We start from the raw sequence: 18902 nt of genomic DNA on the forward strand, positions 1-18902 counted from the left end.
CCTTTGATCTTTTGTAGAAGGCCAAAGACGAAGAGTGAAGAGAACCACTTCTCACTCACTTGGGAGTGTTTTGAGTGCTTATGAAGAGGCGAAATGCCCCTCGAACTTGTGGTCAAAGGGGATTTTGAGGGAGGTCTACCCAGGGCGAGTTTCCCTTTATTCTCCTTAAAGGCCTTTCCTATCATAGACTGACATTAACCGCAGTCATCGATCTTGTGATCAATTCCAAGGCACCAAAAGGCAGATATGGTGTGGGCCTGCGTTATACATCTTCGACCTGCAATCCGCACACCTTTTGAAGCCGGTTTTAGGAGTCAACATTTTGAAAGAAAACCGTTACTCAGTAGAAATTAACTGTCCAAAGCATGTTGCGCATGGGGACAAAACGGAACTGAGGCAATGGGCGCAGTGGGTGCCATATATGCCAGCGTTAATGTCATACTCTAGAGCGGAAAGAGGCTGCTGAGGGACACAAGATAGACAACGCACAGCGCCTTGGGCTGCGAAAATACTATCCAACGCTGGATGGGAATATATCAGAGATGAGGAATATGTGGGAAGACAATTCATTACAAAATATGAAAAATAATAGAATTTTTAGTTGCGTTAATTTTAAATGTGGTGTGAAAAGTTTAACAAACACTCAATTTAAATTAAATTAAAAAAGCCAAGAACCTTCCATAATGCAGATATCACAAATAAAATAGAGAAAAGGCGCCGAAAAAGATGGTTCTTTAAATAAATCGCTTTGCCTGTTTTTCTTGCTAGACATTTTTACTTCCTCTACAAAGGAGGTAAGATTTGTTCATCTTCAGAATGCGACTGAGCATCATTTACAACACCTCCTGAATTCACTTACATATACCCCATTTTCTTTGTACAATCAACTAAAATGGTTAGCCCACTCAAATTCTGGGATACTGAAATCAAAAGGAATTCCGATCTGTCCAGATGCAGAAAATACAAGCCACCAAATTTCATACATGGTTTTATTTGCTTTGGCCGATTTACGGGATTCCCCAATTTCCTTCTGCAAAAGTCCATTTTTTCCATCAACTGTAGACGAGCCAAACTAATTGATCAGATTACAATTTTCTGTACTTTTTAACAGAGATAATACCTCACTTTTTGCCACTCTACACTCCATATCATACCATCTCTTAAGGGTCTCCGTTCTGTGTTTGAAGTTTTTATAATGAAAGGCTTTGGTGGAGGAGGGGTATTACATTTTTTCCGGTCTGGGAAAATTGGCAGTAAAATTCTGGTAATTCCGGCACCAGCAATTTTCCCGGACCAGCAAAACACAAGTTTGCCAGTGGGGGCACTGCTTTTCCTCAAATCAGGCACCCCTACAGGAAAATAAATGGTAGAATTACTGGCACCTGTATTACCGGCGCAGGTAATTCCAGCAATCTCCTCCATGAAGTCCTAGTGGACTCCATGTAATGGAGATTTACAGCTGTTGCCGGTACCTGGACTATTCCGTTAATACTGGGATATCACGGCACCTGCAATATTCCTTTAATACTGGGATATCAGGCACTGGTAACGTTAGGGTCAGTTTCCCGGTATCCCACCAGAATTACCGGCGGGATACAGGGAAACTCGTAATGACCCCTTCAATCGGTCTAAGTAAAAAGATCTTAAAGACCAATTTAGAAAGACTGCTCCGTGGCCGCACAGAGCTGTCTCTCTGAATCCTACTGTCACGCACCTGCCACACACGAGTGCACGCACAGGCTGACAGGCAGGTCAGGACCTGGAAGTGCAGGACAGGAGAACAGGCAAGTGTGTGGGTGCGTGTGTGTGTGTGTGTGCGCTGGGTGTATGTATGTGTTTGAAATTGTCCTTCTTTTGAGACCTAAGGTCTTTTCACATAGAACCCCTTAATCTTATTGCCCAGTCTGTCATATGTATGCCAGACAAAAGCTGGCTCGGGTTTTGATTCCCTAATGTTGCATCTAATATAAAGGGGTATTCATTTGTACATTTCCAGGAGAATAATATCTTGGCCCAAATACAACCACCAAATGCATCTCCTATTACTGGTCTTTTTCCAATGGAACACAGCCTTCTGAAGTACAACTATAAAAGCATTATTCCAATTCAAATGTAACTTCATACTACAGGGTTGCAATAACTTTCTAGACTTATTAAAGCATTCAAGCTCCTAGCATCACACCATTCATCCAGTTTGATTAAAAGGTAATCAATATGGGCTTTACTTATGCCCCTTCTGTAGGCCGCTACTGTTGGAACATTACCTGAAGCGCTCGCCTTGAAGACTCTCAGCCCTGCTTGGATACAAACTTACGCCATTCTAAAGTGTATTGATGCTACACTATGGGTTTCTTTTTTTGGAATGACAATGTTCGTCTTCCTCTTGTTATGCCTTTCAGTGTCTTGTGGAGCTCGAACGTGAGGTTAAAATCACACACTACTAACTAATAACCTTCTCATGTGTAATGGTTAGTCGGCGTAACCACTAGGCCCATCATAAACATTCACTAACAGAATGCTGGTTCTTGTTGGGAATTCTACTAGAAGAGGTTGTAAATAATTAAAACCCATCCCCACATTCAGAATCATTAAAATTCGATGTGTAAAATTATACCCTGCACCGCACAGAATTGGAGTACCCCTGTGATGAATACTGCAGAGTTCTCACAAAGGTCCTGCGTAAAGTCTCCTCCTAGGTGGCATGGGGAGTTACAGCCGCTACCTGATCCTAACCCTGGGAGTGGTATTAGCTGCGTGAATCACCTGAGAGGAGAAGGATCCCATGGGTGTAGGAGGGCTCCATCAGGAGAGACTCAGTATTGGTCTTCCTCAGAGTGAGAGATGTCCACGATACCAGAATCCCCTATGGCTTGTTGTCAAAGTGAGGCTTCCCTTTTAAAAACCACCCACTTTGGTAATAGTAAGAACGGTCACAATCAAAATGGGAATAATATACATGGAAATCAGAACACTAAGATCCTGACTTCTGATTAATATAATTCCCCCTTAAGTCTAAACCAGTCATTAACGTCTCCAAAATCCTTTCCTAACGGTGTGTTTACTAAACCGAGTGATTTAAATAAACTTGAAGATCTGCGATACAATAAGAATTCAGAACATTGGGGACTTCAAGTCCCACAATGTCCTAAGTAGTGGGACTAGGAAGAGGTGCTCAGAGGCACTAAACTCCAAGGTGCAGTCTAGTGGTACTTTGGTTGAAAATCCTGCTTTGAACCTTTGGAAGGGGATCCGACCCAGGCTACAAGGATCCATTGATAGAACATCATTGTTATTCTGTAAAACTGAATTGCCATATTCTACCTTTATGAGTTTAATGTATAAAGTGTGAGGGACAGATTCCTTTTATTAGAACATTTTCCTTTAGTCTTATTTTGATACGCAGGGAAATCCTCTTTAGGCTAGGGATAGTGGGGCGTTTAGCATACCCTTTTGAATAAACAAAATGGCTACTTACGAAAAACCTTTACCAAGTTGTCTGCCTCACAATTCTGACCCCTCCCAACCTCTCAACACAAATCTCAATTAGTGCCCAAGTTTCCTGGAAGAAGATTATATCATTGTCTCTAATCAAACTACTCCAGTCCAGACCACTTACATTTTTCAAAAGGACTCTGATCTTGCATGCAAATTACTAATTTATCAGGCCCTGAAACCACAGCTTATTCAGAGCTACCTGGGGAAAAAAAAAACACTAGTTTAGGTGCCAATATGCCAGTGTGATTGAAGGGCAGGCATCTGACACATTGAGCATAATATGCGTTTCTTTCGCTCTGGTGATCAGTGATAACTTTACAGAGTGGACTTTTTTTTAAATGTTGTTTCTTTTTACACTAGGCAAACAAAACCGCCAATTTAATGTTTGCTATAGTCTGCCTGATGTTGACAAATTAGATCATTTCTAATATCCACTGTACTGGCATGGGTCAATCACAAGGTAGAATATCTGAATTGAATTGTGGACCCTTAAGGTCAGGGTGGTCCAACTCCAGGCCTAGAGGGCCAGAAACATATTGGATTTTCACAATAACCGTCATCAATATTTGTGAGATAAATGGGCATACAAGGATTCCAAATGTGTGCAAATTTGTTCTCATGAATATTAATGCGGGACATCCTGAAAACCTGTCAGGATTCCGGCCCTCGAGTTGGACAACCCTGCTTTCGGTGGAAGTGTTATATACTGAATAGAGAATAGACCAACTAAATATGTGTCCACTTGTGTGATAGAATTGTGACCCATCATCCCTTTAGACATGAGACTATACTACTAATATATGCTCTCGTATACCTGAGCAGCACCCCTTAACACCTCACAACTAGTGAATACATTAATTTAGACAGTCATCACCCTTTTCTGTACTTCCCATACTTAACTTGGGTAATTTTGTCATACAGATCAAACTTCTTTTCCGTAAATATTCATGAACTGGTCTTTATGCTTCCCTCAAATTCCCGATTTGCAACTTGTGAACAAATACACAGTTACAGGCGGTGTTCTTTCTAACTGGTGAGGTCCAGCTATATATTTATTTATTACATTTACAATCTTTAATATACCATTTCAGTCTTCATTTAACTTTGTAGCCGTCTTCTTATGAGAGTTACACTTCAATGTTCCGATTGCTTTTCCAGTATTCATCTGCATTACATTATCAGCACTAGTTTATTTTTATAGCATGGCATTTCCCCTGCCGCCATACCACTCCAAGCTATTTACTTCCCCAGGTTTGCCTCTTTTATGCTCCATTCTATCTGCCAACAGTTCCACATCAAATTCTGCAGCAATTTTCTTAGGTAGCTCAATGTCTTGTTTTATAGAAATGGATCCTGCACAGCTCATACCCAGTACATGTTTTTTTAGATGTTACATATCCCGGAACTGCTGTTATTCTAACATTTTAAACTCGATTGTGGTTACAATTTTAATTCAGAAACTACGATTATTAATCCACTCAAATTAGAGCGTTTTAAATCATGCATTGCAGGGTAAAACTGGTCATCCATTTGGTCGTCTGGGGACTTCCATAGGTTTAAGCTCCAACCTCACCAATTCGAGTGCTCTATTTGATAGGAAATATGAATGTCCAAGCATACACTTACGGTACAGTGCGCCCATACGCACCATTTGGTGTAATAAATGCTGACAATTTGGGCAAATTCTAATCTGAAACTACCTCCCCTGTGCCCACTTGCTGTGGCACATGATTAAATCCAACATATATTATACTAGTAGCCCTGTTTCCACAGGTACAATGATGCCCACATCCACAACTGATTGTGCTAAATAGGGTCATGTTCTAAATGTAGTGGAGCCAATAGGGACCAACTCATGTCAATGTTGTTGTCACCTACACAAACAGAAGAAGAAAAAAAAAAAGAAGGACTGGATCTATACTGTGTTGGATCTGGTGTTACTATACACTAAAGATGGAATGGAGAAAAAAAAAACGTTTTTTTTTTTAAATAACACTGCCCTTATAGTCAGAGTTGCAAGGACTGTGTAAGGTCAGTTGTCGCCGATTCATAGAATTGGCAGAGTAGCCTAACATCTAATATGGGGATATCTGCGACTTCCATTCAATTTACCATTGCTCTGAAATACTATCCAGAACATTCTCCGATCATTCCTCTGTAACAATACGGCCATCATTGTGGTTTGCGCCCAATGTGAGAAGAGGGTGGAAGCTCAAGCCGCATTCTCTGCTGGACCCCGTATTTAAGGCTGCTATGACTAAGCATATAGATCAGTACTTTGAGTTGAATAGGGGCACGGTTGCTACAAAGGCAACACTATGGGAAGCCTTTAAGGCGTATATCCGGAGGGTTTGCCTTGGCATCCAAGCCCCGGATACTTAAGTGCATACGAGGTGACATACAACGTAGCGAGACATGCCTACGCAGATTAGAACAGATGCTAGCAACAATCCCTGATAATCAAATTTTAGGGGAGATAAAAATAGAATTGGACAACTTCCGGCAACAGGCAGACAGTGAGCTAAAGTTCTTAGATGGTCCCAATCAGGCGAGGAAATTTGGCGAGAGGGAGCGGCCGGGCAGTTTGCTCGCGAGGGTAGTCCATCAGTCTAAGGGCAGCCAACACATCCCTGCTATAGAAAGTACATCTGGGACACTGGTCCACACTGCTGAGCGGACGAGTTAGGAATGCCACGCGCTTTTTTCAGAGTTATATGCCAACACTGACACAGAGATCACCCTTGAAATAAACAAGTACCTGGATAGCCTCCCGCTGACATCACCATCAGCGGATACCAGGGCGGCCCTGGACAGCCCCATTACCTCAGAGGAGATAACCCACGCCATCGACGAACTACCAGTTGGCAAGGACGGCCTGATGCTGGAATTTTATAAACATTTTAAGTCCCGTCTCATCCTGGAGTTATTAGAGGTGTGGTAAGAGTCCCTCTCATTAGGGGTACTCCCACCCACGCAACGTGAGGCAGTGATCACAGTCCTGCTCAAGTCTGACAAATCCCCTGAACAGTGCAGCTCCTACCGGCCCCTCCCTCTCTCCTTAATTCTGACATAAACATGTTTGCCAAGGTGCTGGCCCTCCGCCTGGCCCCCTACATGACATACACCCAGACCAGTCAGGATTTGTTCCTGGCCGGTCCACGGCTCTAAACTTAAGGTGTCCATATAATATCTTGGCACAAATAGATCCCCGGGGAACACAGGTGGTGGCCGCGGCCCAGGACATACAAAAAGCATTTGATTCTCTGTCTTGGCAGTTCATTTGGGCAGTATTAGATATAATACAATTTTGGGCCGCGTTTTAATTCATGGGTCAAACTACAAACCCAGTAGCCAGGGTAAACACTAATAGCACCTTATCACCCCCAATCACATTATGTGGAGGAACTAAACAGGGTTGGTTGCTATCACTGCTGCGGTTTGCCATGGTGATGGAGCAGCTGGCGGATGACATTCGGAGCAAACACATGCATAGGGGCGTCAGACTCACGAGAGAACCGGAAAGTATTTCTTTATATGCCGATAATGCGTTACTATTCATGCGTGACCCTGCCAGGCATCTGGCGCCAATAATGCAAACCGTCCACAAATAGGCTACGTGTAAACTGTACAAAGTCGGAATTATTTCCGCTAACTGACGCTACTAATCCCCCACCAGAACTAATGGGTTTTACTTGGTCACCATCAGAAATTAAATACAGGGATAACTGTCACGCAGCAGGAGGTCTGCCTATATGCACAGAACCTTGGCGAATACCTACCTCAGTTACACACTAAACTCTGCACATGGGCAAAACTCCCAATCACCATCGCAGGCCATGTCGCACTCCTAAAAATGCTGATTTCTCCTAAACTCCTATATTACTTAGTTAACTGACAATTGTGGCCTGGTGCTGTGTTTTTTTGAAACGCTGGAGAAGGCACCAAACGGCTTTATGTGGCACGTTGGCGCATTACAGCTTAAATGGGACAAACTGGCCAGGCCGTATGACAGCGGGGGCCTTGCGCCCCCAACCTTGAGCGTTACAGGGTGGTGGCTCAAGCCACTGTGCAGCCTACTGGTTCAATGTTGATGCGCAACACCCACACTTGAAATTCGAAAAAGGCTTGCTGCTGGTACCGGTGATGTCCGCTCACTTGCATTTCCACCATGCAACATGATACGAACAGGCACTGACCCAGTGACAATAACAGTCCTAGCGTGGGACAAAATATGCAATATATTGAATAACCTGAGACCATATCATAAAAATATGCCATTATGAAACGTTGTCCCATCACTGCTGAATATAAGCAAGGCTCATGCACGCCAGTGGCCCACTGACGCATAAAGGGTGATAGGGGGAGATGTTTGCAATATAGACTCCTTTGTGGAATACGGAGACCTAACCAAACCCCTCTGTAGGCAGTCAGGGCAGTGGTTACAATACGCTGGGCTCCGCCGCGCAATTAAACTTACGTGGGGCACGTTCCCGATGCAGTGCACATCCTGACGAGGGATGGGAATCTATGTGCCTACAAACCGTCGAAGTGTCCTTCAATACAAAGTTCCGGCTGATACAATTCAAAGTATTACACCCCTATCCGGCTCCACCGATTTTCACACGCGCACCCGTCCACATGCCCTAGATGCTCTACAAGTCAATCATATATACATATGTTGTGGAGTTGCCCGATGCTAGAGTTCTGGGTCGGAGTTTGTGATGCCATGCCAGCTATAATGAACTCTGAATTACGCCCTACCCCTTCAATTTGCTTGTTCCATCAATTTGAACACATATGTGGAAGTCTCCGTAAGCTGGCAAGTTTAAGTATGTTACTAGCTGTCTGATGTATCCTGCCGTTATGGCTTCGTTCCTGTCCAACTGTTCCCCAATGGCTCAAAGCAGTTACATGTGCATCGGTCATGGAGGAACGCTGGTCCGCTTTAGAGCCTATGAACTCTCGGCCAAAGGACATATGGTCCCCATATCACAGTTACCTTGTATCTACCCAAATGTGTTCCGACAGCGCTGAAGAGTCATCTGTCGAAATGTTAGGCAAAATGCATACCCACTATTAGTAATCCCACCCAATGTTCTCCCTGCTCGTTTAGTGCAATGTTGTGGGCCCCCACTCAAGCACAATACTAACTGTAATGTCATGGTAAGAATGTATAATTCACTGTATTGCTTGCAAATCATACTATTCTAATTGTAATGTTGAACACACTTTCTTAAATAAAAGGTTTTAATAAAAAAAGAAAGAAAAATCCAATCCGAGCCAAAAAATAAACGTTGGTGGCATGATTGGCAAGAGACTAGGAAGCTGTGTCATGGTTATCAGTGGTTCAAAACAAACGGATTTGCCGTAAAATCCCTCAATCGAACTGAACAATGCCTGATCAGATTCCCAAATCCCAAATACAGTAACATGTTTAAGATTGGGACTGAACTAACTTCCAACTAAAGAGTTAGTGAAAGCACCCTTCCTGGATCGGACGTGTAGACACTGTAAAAAGGTTCATAGTCTAGAATCCTTAAAAGATATTGGTAGGATGCGCAGCTCTCCACGAACCAAGAAAACAATAACTGCAGCATTTGTTTGATGACCAGAATGGTCTAACTGCAGAAGAGCTATGGTTAGCCATCTTTAATGGTCGCAAGATCTCTGCAATTCTTGCAAGAATTACTACCCGCTCTGACTCTAACATTCGACTGGACTCAGACAGGATCAAATGCATATTCTTAGATATAATAATGTATTAACCAATATCTGATTTCCTCTGCACATTTTATCTCTCGCACCTTTTTTCGAATCATTTATTATACAGCATAATGTATTAATACTAGTATAGTGTTACATTTGTGATAATAGTCAAATAACTATTTGCTTTTATGATGTATAGAGAAAAATAGTGTGATCTTGAGAATGTGTTAACATAACCGAATTGTGTAAATATTGGAAGGTTGAATTGTTAAACAACCAGGACAATCAAAAACAAAAATAAGGTACAGGTTCCAAACCCATGAAAACAGCCCCCAGGCATTTGCCCCTTCAGCAATTCAATACTATTTAGGCATTTGTAAAGCTCATTTACACCCGATAATATAGTCAGTCAACCTCGCAGCCGTTCTGATGCAACAGGGCACAGGTTACACAGAGAATAAATAAGAACATGGCCACCTACTCATTCAATGGCTCAAGTCTATGTATTAGGCAGACAATCCTTCAGACGCACGACTAAATGGGTTCGGCCACTGTCCATTTTAAATCAAGCAAAGATATTTTCCAGTGGAACCTAAGTCCCGAAAAGACAAGAACTTCTATGCCACATATGCCCATTCAGTTCTCATTCATTATCACCATTCCAGTACAAAACTGCACTTCTGAGATGCTTTGGTTGCCTCAAATTGAGACACAAGAAGCAAAAAAAAGGTGCCGGTCAGCGGAGTGGATTATGATGCAAGGTAGTGTAAAGCGATCTGCAGTACAGCATAGCTGCTTTTCACCAGACAAAGGGACGAGTTCCAGTAACCTTTGATTAAGCAAAGTAATCTACATTATATTTTCATTGTAGCCTCTCGGTGGACTACAGCCAAGGCTGCCCCATTTCGCTCTTGATTTCAAGAATTCCTGAATGGCATTCGCAGCAAGATGAACGTTCTCCCATAGGAATGTGTAACAAAGTGGACCTCCAGTAGTTCAGGTAAGTTACAGGTTCCTTTATTGTCCATGCCCAGTACTCTTCCTCAAGACACAGGGATGGTAGGGGACACAAGATGACAAGGGAAAAACACCGGGCTCACCCCCACACCCATCTTCTCTGCTCACTCTTCACTCTCACTTCCAACCGTCACTCCCAGAACCCTGCACACCAACATTCCACCTCAACATTCCAAGAGGTGATGCCACACACTCACCTAACCTGAAAGCAGATTACTACACATCTCCCCCCCTTAGAAACACAAAAGCCAAATACTATGCCAACGCTTCCCAGGGAAGACAAAGAGGAATGACAAGGTATGTGACCAGCACGGGACCTTAACACCCCAAGACCAGAAATGCCACAACACAGCGGCCGCCTATGTGTAGAACCTCTGGCAAAACCAAAAGCGGAAATCCAACAAAAGGACAACATTAACTGGACACCAACGGACCAAGAAGGAAAAGATTGCCAACGGCATGCAACCAAACTAAACAACTCCACTCCCTCGGTCACACCTCGAGGCCACAAAAATAAAAACACAGCACTTACGCCTGTCCCGAGCTGCCCCTCAGGACCTAGAGCTGCCACCCCTAGCCAAACTATTGTTAGTTAAGACTAACACAACTAATGCCTAACCAACCTAGCCACCTTAGCACAAATCACCTTCCACTTCGGTCTGCCACCCCAAAGTCTCAGAGCTGCCCCTCCAAGCGCTAACCAACCGCCCCCAAAGGAAGCAACAACAAATGCCCAACAAACCGAGGGACCACTTAAACCACTTTGACAACAGTATGGTGAAGAACCACAACACCACGCTGCTACTCTGCATAAAACCGTTGGCCATTCCCTCTATCCACAAAATCCATTTCAAAACACACCAGGAGACAACCTGACATACCATACACGGAATCAGGAAGCACACTGGCAAAGCAAAATATAGAACACCACCTCGTCCAATATGATAACACTATGGACAGTAAGAAAAACTCCACTCAACTCAGGCATAGCGATCAAACCATAGATAACAACGCTATGTATCACTACAGCAACAACTGTCCCGAGTATAAAACTCAGTCAAAAGTGACTTACCCTGATTAAAGCCCAGGCACTAATGACCACAACATACAGGCCACCGTGACCAAACCTGAACTATCAGGCACTCATAACCACAGTAATGATGGAGATCCTAAATCTAAAGTGACCTACCCTGGAAAGACCAGGCACCAAAGACCATAATCACACCTCACTCCAAGACACCTAACCTGAAACCAAACAGGTAGATGCAACCAAAGGTCAAAAGATCAACAACCACGCAAACATAGTGATCAACCCTAGCACAACCAATGCCAAGCACTAAGAACCAAATGCAGTTGAAAACACATGACCTCAGATGTGCCAGAACACTTGCACGCACCCATACCGTGCACTCTCGGACCAAACACTGATAACATTAACCATACGCAACATGACATAGCAATAAGCATTAATGCAGGCATCATAAAATACATTTCAAGATTGAAAACATTGCAGAACACATGTTGAAAACATTGTACACAACATGTTAATAGATTAAATGATGACCTCCCCTGCAAAGTCCTCAGATGTAAATTAGCACTAAAAATATGTGCATAGACAATGTCACTGTTGCTTGCTTGAAATCAGAGTTCCCAATGAAGGTTGACAAATGGACCACCACCCTCACGTCCATGAAAATTCAAAACCCCACACTTTACTTACTAAGTAAGAATGCAACCCAATCTATACTACTAGGGTTTAACATAAGACCAGTAACGTTCCATCCAGCAGGCGAAACATTAATATAGCACTGGCATTTACAATCACAAAAGTGGTTAATCAGTACTCTTCCGAGGAGCATTTAATTACAAACCTCCCACACCAACCCTTCAATTTCAGAAAGGGACCACCCCGAGCGCCCTATGCTAGGGTACAGATTTCCCACAGGGCCACAACACAGTGACACCACAGGAAACAAACAACGGCCTCAATAACATACTAACTAAGGGCACCCCCACAAGACTTAATTTAAAGGCGCTTGGTTCCTCTAAGAATATTGGGCCACAACATGTAATCTGCAACCATGCTCACTCACACGGCCAGATACACTAACCTGAACAAAGTCCCATGTCAAGCCGTACACCAGGCACATTCCAAACTTATTGTTGCCCAGTACAGTATCAAAGAAAGCTGCTGAAAGACATTTTCTCCAACAGCTGCAGTTCCAAAAGAATGACAGGTAAAGAACTTGCCATTCAACAAAACCACACCAAACCCAGTGGTTTACTCTCGATGCATGCTCTGTCCTCGTACTGAGGTCCCGAAACCCAGGAACGAGGCCAGCAACGCAGGAAACATACAGTTCCTGTCACGTGAGCTTGTCCATATTCGCAATACGACGGCTGTTTAATTGGATGGCTGAGGACTGGAAGACACGAAGGAAGACAACGTTCCCTGCGCGTTCACTGCACACGTGACTTGCTAGCAACGCCTCTGCCAGATGTGACGTCGCCAGTAAAACTGTAACCGCCGTCCAAACACATCACAGAGCTAAAGTTAACTCCTTCCGAACCGGCACTTCCACCTACCGAGCACCGCGGCAAGTAATGCCAGTCTAAACTCCTCAGGAAAAACACACGAAATTCCCCAAACAGCTGTTACATGTCGTCGACTCGGTCAGGCCTTGATCCGCCTCACTGTCAGCGTGAAGAAACTCCATGGCAACCATGGATATACTAACGGCCGGCTCCAAGACTGTCCAGAGACCTGCCAGGCCGCTATGACGTCACCATTACTCCCTGGAATGCCCAACGAGCAACACGAAAACTGCGTTAAGAGCAGATGCCAATCCGGCAATGCTGCCTTTCCTCGGCACGGGGTCGGAAACAAAGGTAAAACATCCGCAGCACCTCCCATTCCTTCCGCACACGGACATGCTCTCCGTACCGACACCCGCCTCTGAGCCCACAGGTGGGGTGCAAGAGCACAATCAACAACAGCTCTGGCCACCTTCCGTCACAGCAGTGCAGGACCTCCGTCCATCCGGGACACGCAGCGTTACCCTGGCTGGAAGTGCAGAACCGCGCTCAACCCCGTAGAGCCAGGGGAACGCCAGCCAGGTTGACAGCTAACTTTTCACCGCCGCCATCCTACAGCAGAACTGTCAGTCCTGGTCACAAGCTGCGCTGACACTCGCCATATGAAGGGCTACATTCCTTATGAAGGGATACCACGGGCCAACTGGATGCAGGCCCCCTGGGTGTGGGGGGAATCACGGGGGCGGTGTTTCGGAAGGCTACACCCCCCCCAGCAGCGCCAAATCCACCTACCATCCCATCCTCGTCGCCAGTGTAACAAAGTGGACCTCCAGTAGTTCAGGTAAGTTACAGGTTCCTTTATTGTCCATGTCCAGTACTCTTCCTCAAGACACAGGGATGGTAGGGGACACAAGATGACAAGGGAAAAACACCGGGCTCACCCCCACACCCATCTTCTCTGCTCACTCTTCACTCTCACTTCCAACCGTCACTCCCAGAACCCTGCACACCAACATTCCACCTCAACATTCCAAGAGGTGATGCCACACACTCACCTAACCTGAAAGCAGATTACTACAGAATGAGCCTCGAAGCCATGTGCTGCTGGCAGAATGTCACACTTAGGAACAGAGGAAAACAGGGGTATCCACCAACGTACCCATCCACCCTCATTCACTCATCCATGTCCTTCCATCCATGCAGCCAAACATTAAGCCACTAATCCATCCACCAAAACAAACATGCCTCACCAGTTTCCTACTCACTCAATCTTTCAAAAAAGCCACGCCCATTACCAATGTTTGGTTTGTTCAGTGGAAGAGTAAGAAAGCCAAAAGGTAAACATATAAATAACAGCTGAACCGAAAGCAGAGCACCTACTGAAGCAGCACCGAAACTTCCACTTTGCATGCTGTATAAACGCATCCTTTAAAACAACAGGTTTCAGTTGATGAATAAAATACGCACAGAAAAGATTACATCATAGGATACGGACCTTGCACATACAATTACATTTTGACCTATGTATCCAGGTAGATCATAACGTACTGTAAGCGTTCCTAAGGCTGTCGTAGGGTGTGCAAAAACATGTACATGATACTTGTTAAACGTTTGGTAAGGAGGACAGTTTAAAAACAAATTTAGATTAAAAAAAAAATTGTAGCCGGTATGTACTGGAGCAGATAATAGATGGGATTAATAGTCAAAACATAAGAGAGGGTCAAACGCAATGAGTGTGTTTTCACATCTGTACACGAGTGATTGGTGCCGATTGATTCAGTGCAAACGACTTCATATCAACTGGGCCACACAACTCCAGCACTAGATCTTCATGAATAACAATGCATCCTGGGACATGTAGTCTTGGATCACTTCAACTGCAGCAATTAGGCTAAAGTACCACATTGTGATGGCTCCAAAGAAGAAATGCCCTGTGCCCCTCTTCCCCCAGCAATACAATCTCATAGTTGTACAACAAAGCAATAGCATGGAAGCTAAATAAGGCACTGTACACCAGTAAGCTTTTTCAAAACAAAGTGCACAATATCACCACAGAGAAAAGATCCAGCCGCCCCCAAACTCTTCCCTGCAGTCCATAGAAAGGAGACGCACGCAACTGAAACACATGTCAAACATGATTAAAGCGACGCACCTGCATCTATGTATCCGTTTCCCCAGCAGAGCAGTAAATAACTAAGCAGCGTAACGGTATCGCAGCCAGAGCCTGTGCCAGACGGGCACTGTCTAGTTTCCAATCCCATCCGAGAAATGGACGCTGCACGCTCCGCCTCCTGCTCATCACGTGAGTTCCACGCACAGAGTTCTCATAAAAAAAACTAGAGGCTCAACATTCTTCGGAAACTGTATCACTACCGGGCGCCATGCTGCTGGATAAAACGGCCACGGAATTCCTCACTTTCCTAAATTGCACTAGTCTGCAGCCAACAATGGTCATCCTCTTCGCCGTCATAGGTTTTAAGGGTAAGGGATGGAGGCGTGAAGGCTTGGCACAAATTATATTTCCTTTCACATGTTATTAATGCACCTTGGAAGTGTTTAATGTTTTTTTGCTATTGAAAAATCGTTCACAATGTACTGTGCTCTTACTTTTATCTAATATTGCTAGTTCTATAAATAGCATTTGTCTTGTAGATATGGTTACATTGCTCAACCCATAGCAAGACCACATTTTGGGTGGCTTATAACTTTGTCCCTGCTGGATGAATTCTCCTGAAACTTTACAAAAAAAGTATATGGCCCTGTCAGATTGATTCTGCGAAGTGTGGTGAGGTTTCCTGCACAGGGGCAAAGTTATACGGCTGACCCCCCCCCCCCAAATGTGTGGTTTTTCCCATAGATGCAATGGAAAAAGATTTTGCTCATGCCTACAGCCCAAACCGCTGAATGGATTTTCACCAAATTTGTGGCAGGAGTGGCGGCTTGGTCCCGAAAGTTTGCTTTTGTAAATTTGGTGCAAATCTGTTCAGTTTTTATTTATTTATTTTGAAACAAACTAAATGTAGGTAAACATTTTTTTAGTGATATTAGGGTTCGGTCCGCAGACTCATTTCCCTGTTCGGTCCACGGATTGATCTCTGATTGGCTCAGAGAGCAGCGTGATGTTTGCGGAAATCAGATGCGCCTGCTGATTAGATGGTGAAAAGCGTGAGGTGCGGCAGATTTTTGGGAAATGCCCACCATGTTGGATTTGAGGATAGTCGCGGCTGACCACAAACATCGCGGTAAAAACATTAAAAGAAACATAACATTGAACTTGTCAAGGGGGGCGTGGCTTGGACGCCATGTGAAAGGACGTGCCTGAACGGGAGCTCCCGCTGATCCGAACATTATCCGGCTGAATCCGCGCAACGGCCGCTACGATGTGGCATAGACGGTGATGACTGTAAATGCGAAGCTCGGCTGCACATGTGGATGCATTCTCATACGGGATTGTGCAGCGCTTGTGTACTCAGGAGCCGCGTGAAGTTTTGGGGCCGGAGCTTCGCCGGCAGACAAAATGGCTGCCGTCGCTTGATGTTGGGACAAAGGATCGGGGACCGGGATTCTGGAGGCGATTCCCTCAGTTCACGTTCAGCGCGATCCAGCTAGAGCAAGCCTGACTGGAGGTAGCCGAAACTGTGTGGCGACGGGGGGACATAGTGCCCCCAGGCCTGGGGCCTAAGCGAGATCGAAGGGACGCTCCTGATCGAAGATATGTCGAGCAAGCTCCTGAGGGCGAAGAATAAACAGCCCACGCTCGACGAATTTGCCAAGACATCGCCTGGCACCGAGGGGACCAGGAGCAAAGAGAAGGCCCAGCCCAAGGAGATGGCCGCAGGAGGAACGAACCAGGAGGTCCTGGCAGCGATCGCAGATCTGAAGGCGACCTGGGAGACCAAACTCCAACTTGCGGTGGCCGAACTGAAAACTGCGATGGAACTTCAGGTCGGGGCGGTACAGGAGGACGTGAACCTCCTGAGGCAAGATGTGCGAACCCTGGCCGAGCGCACAGAGACCCTGGAGAAGGAGATGGGTTCGACTGTGGCGGAATGCACCGCGCACAAACGAGAGATCCATGCCCTGGTGCAGAGGGTAGGCAACCTGGAAAGCAGGGCTGAAGAGGCAGAAGGTCGGGCCCGCAGAAACAACATCCGGATTGTGGGCCTACCGGAGGGAGCTGAGGGCCAGAATCCCACAGATTTTATTGAGACTTTGCTGCTGCAGGAGATCACCGGAGGTGCCCTAACGCAGGGATTTGCAGTGGAGAGGGCACATAGGGCCCTGATCAGAAGGCCACCGCCGGGTAATCCGCCCAGGCCCGTGATCGCCAAGATCCTCAACTACAAAGACCGGGAGAAGATTCTGGAACATTTTCGTAAAGGGGGCACCATACGGCGAGGGGAGGCAACCATCACTGCTTACCCCGACTACACTCTACAAGTGCAGCGCAGTCGGATGAACTTTGGGGCGGTCAAAAGGCGCCTGCGGACGGCCGGTTTCAAGTATATGTTACTCTACCCAGCCAAACTTAAGGTCTTCTTCAAGGCTAAGACGCTGTTTTTCGACACCCCTGAGGAGGCCATGGAATGGCTCGATGCGCAGAACTGCCCTCAGGAGCCTGATGAGCAGATGGCGGACGGAGCAGGGAGAGTTAAGTGAAACAGTGGGCCCGGCGGACTTTGAACATTTGGACTGGAATATAGTCTTTGCCACTTTGTGATGGGGATGCACTTTTTAACTGTTTCGAACATGGTCCGCGAGCGCGGATATAAATGTGTAGGGGGCATCCGAGGGCCGTTTTATTCGTACCCCAGTGTGTGGTTAGGTTAGTCACTGTGTGGGGTGTGACACCCTGTCGGGTTCTCTACACGGGCTTCCGAAGAGAACCGAACACGGGGATGCCTGAGATCCAGGGATGGAGCTGGGCAGTTGGTTGGGTTAGGGGGGTGGGGGGTGTTAGTTGTTATGTGAGCCTGGGGAAGAAACTGAGAAGGGATGTAGTCGGGACTGGGGGGAGGCGATCAGACCAGAGGGGGAAGTGGGAGCTACGGATAAATCATGGGAGACCTTAAGGTATTGACATGGAATGTTAGAGGGTTGAATAGCTACCTGAAGCGTAATAAGGTCATGTTGTATTTGAAGAGGCAGAGGATAGACGTGGCCTTGTTACAGGAGACGCATTTGACACGGGATAAACTTGAAATGGTGCGGAGAAAATGGAGGGGGACAGTGGTTGGATCCACATTCTCTGCGTATGCCAGGGGTGTGCTGGTTTGGGTTGCACCACATGTCCCGTTCAAGCTCTTGGGGGAGGTTGTGGAGTCGGACGGGCGGCTGGCCATGGTTCGGGGGATTGTGGAAGGTAGAGTTGTCTGTATCATAAACACTTATGCGCCCAACCAGGACACAGCGACTTACTTTAAGACACTGTGCGCGAGACTCGGTGAAGGGATGGGGAGCACAGTAATCTGGGGTGGAGACTTTAATTGTGTGCTTAACCCCAGGGAGGACAGGTCGGATGACAAAATGGTTAGGCCCAGCCCAGCGGCCAAGGTGTTGCAGTCGCTGCTAACGGATCTAGGCCTGGTAGACGTGTGGAGAGCGAGACACCCGGGTGGGAGGCAGTATTCGCACTATTCGGCTCCGCACCAACTGCACACGAGGCTCGACTACTTTTTTGCCACTCCAGACATTCTTACGGAGTGTGAACAGATTGACTACAGGGCGAGGGTCCTCTCGGACCACTCGCCCCTAATCCTGCATTGGCGGCTGCGCCCCCCACGTGCACGGATTCCAACATGGCGCCTTCGGGCGGAAGCGCTACGGGATCCGGTATTCAAGGAGGACATGAGGGAGGAGATAGTCGCGTACTTTGAGTCGAACACAGGGAGTGTCAAGTCGGCTGGTACTTTGTGGGAGGCTTTTAAGGTGGTAATGAGGGGAGTTGCTATCGCGAAGTCCAAGGGATTAATGGCCGGAATCCTGACCGACCTGCGAGAGGCCGAGATCGAGCTGGAAAAAGAATTGGAGAAGGGTGGGACCGATATGGAAGTAGTTACTGAGCTGCAGCAGCGGTGCTCTGGGCATTGGGACAGACTTTGTAACCTGAATTATACGAAGTACATTGAGAGGTTGCATGCGGGTGGGGA

At 46.0% G+C, this 18902-nt stretch overlaps 1 protein-coding gene and 1 long non-coding RNA gene across 5 annotated transcripts in view; one reads left to right on the top strand and one right to left on the bottom strand.

Annotated features, from left to right (window-relative positions):
* CUEDC1 (CUE domain containing 1) overlaps positions 1–15039 on the bottom strand; it is a 1053353-nt gene extending 1038314 nt beyond the window's left edge. For all 3 annotated transcript variants that reach the window (XM_069614650.1, XM_069614646.1, XM_069614649.1), the window contains exon 1: positions 14906–15039. The gene's annotated coding sequence lies outside the window, so the exon portion shown is untranslated. The remainder of the gene's footprint in view (positions 1–14905) is intronic.
* Positions 15040–15123: 84 nt separating this feature from the next.
* Positions 15124–18902, top strand: part of LOC138487972 (uncharacterized) — a 117453-nt gene continuing 113674 nt past the window's right edge. For both annotated transcript variants that reach the window (XR_011274562.1, XR_011274561.1), the window contains exon 1: positions 15124–15234. This is a non-coding gene — a long non-coding RNA (uncharacterized lncRNA). The remainder of the gene's footprint in view (positions 15235–18902) is intronic.

The sequence above is a fragment of the Ambystoma mexicanum genome, chromosome 9, assembly GCF_040938575.1.
Source record: "Ambystoma mexicanum isolate Mex_15411 chromosome 9, UKY_AmexF1_1, whole genome shotgun sequence".
In the NCBI taxonomy this organism is placed as follows: domain Eukaryota; kingdom Metazoa; phylum Chordata; class Amphibia; order Caudata; family Ambystomatidae; genus Ambystoma; species Ambystoma mexicanum.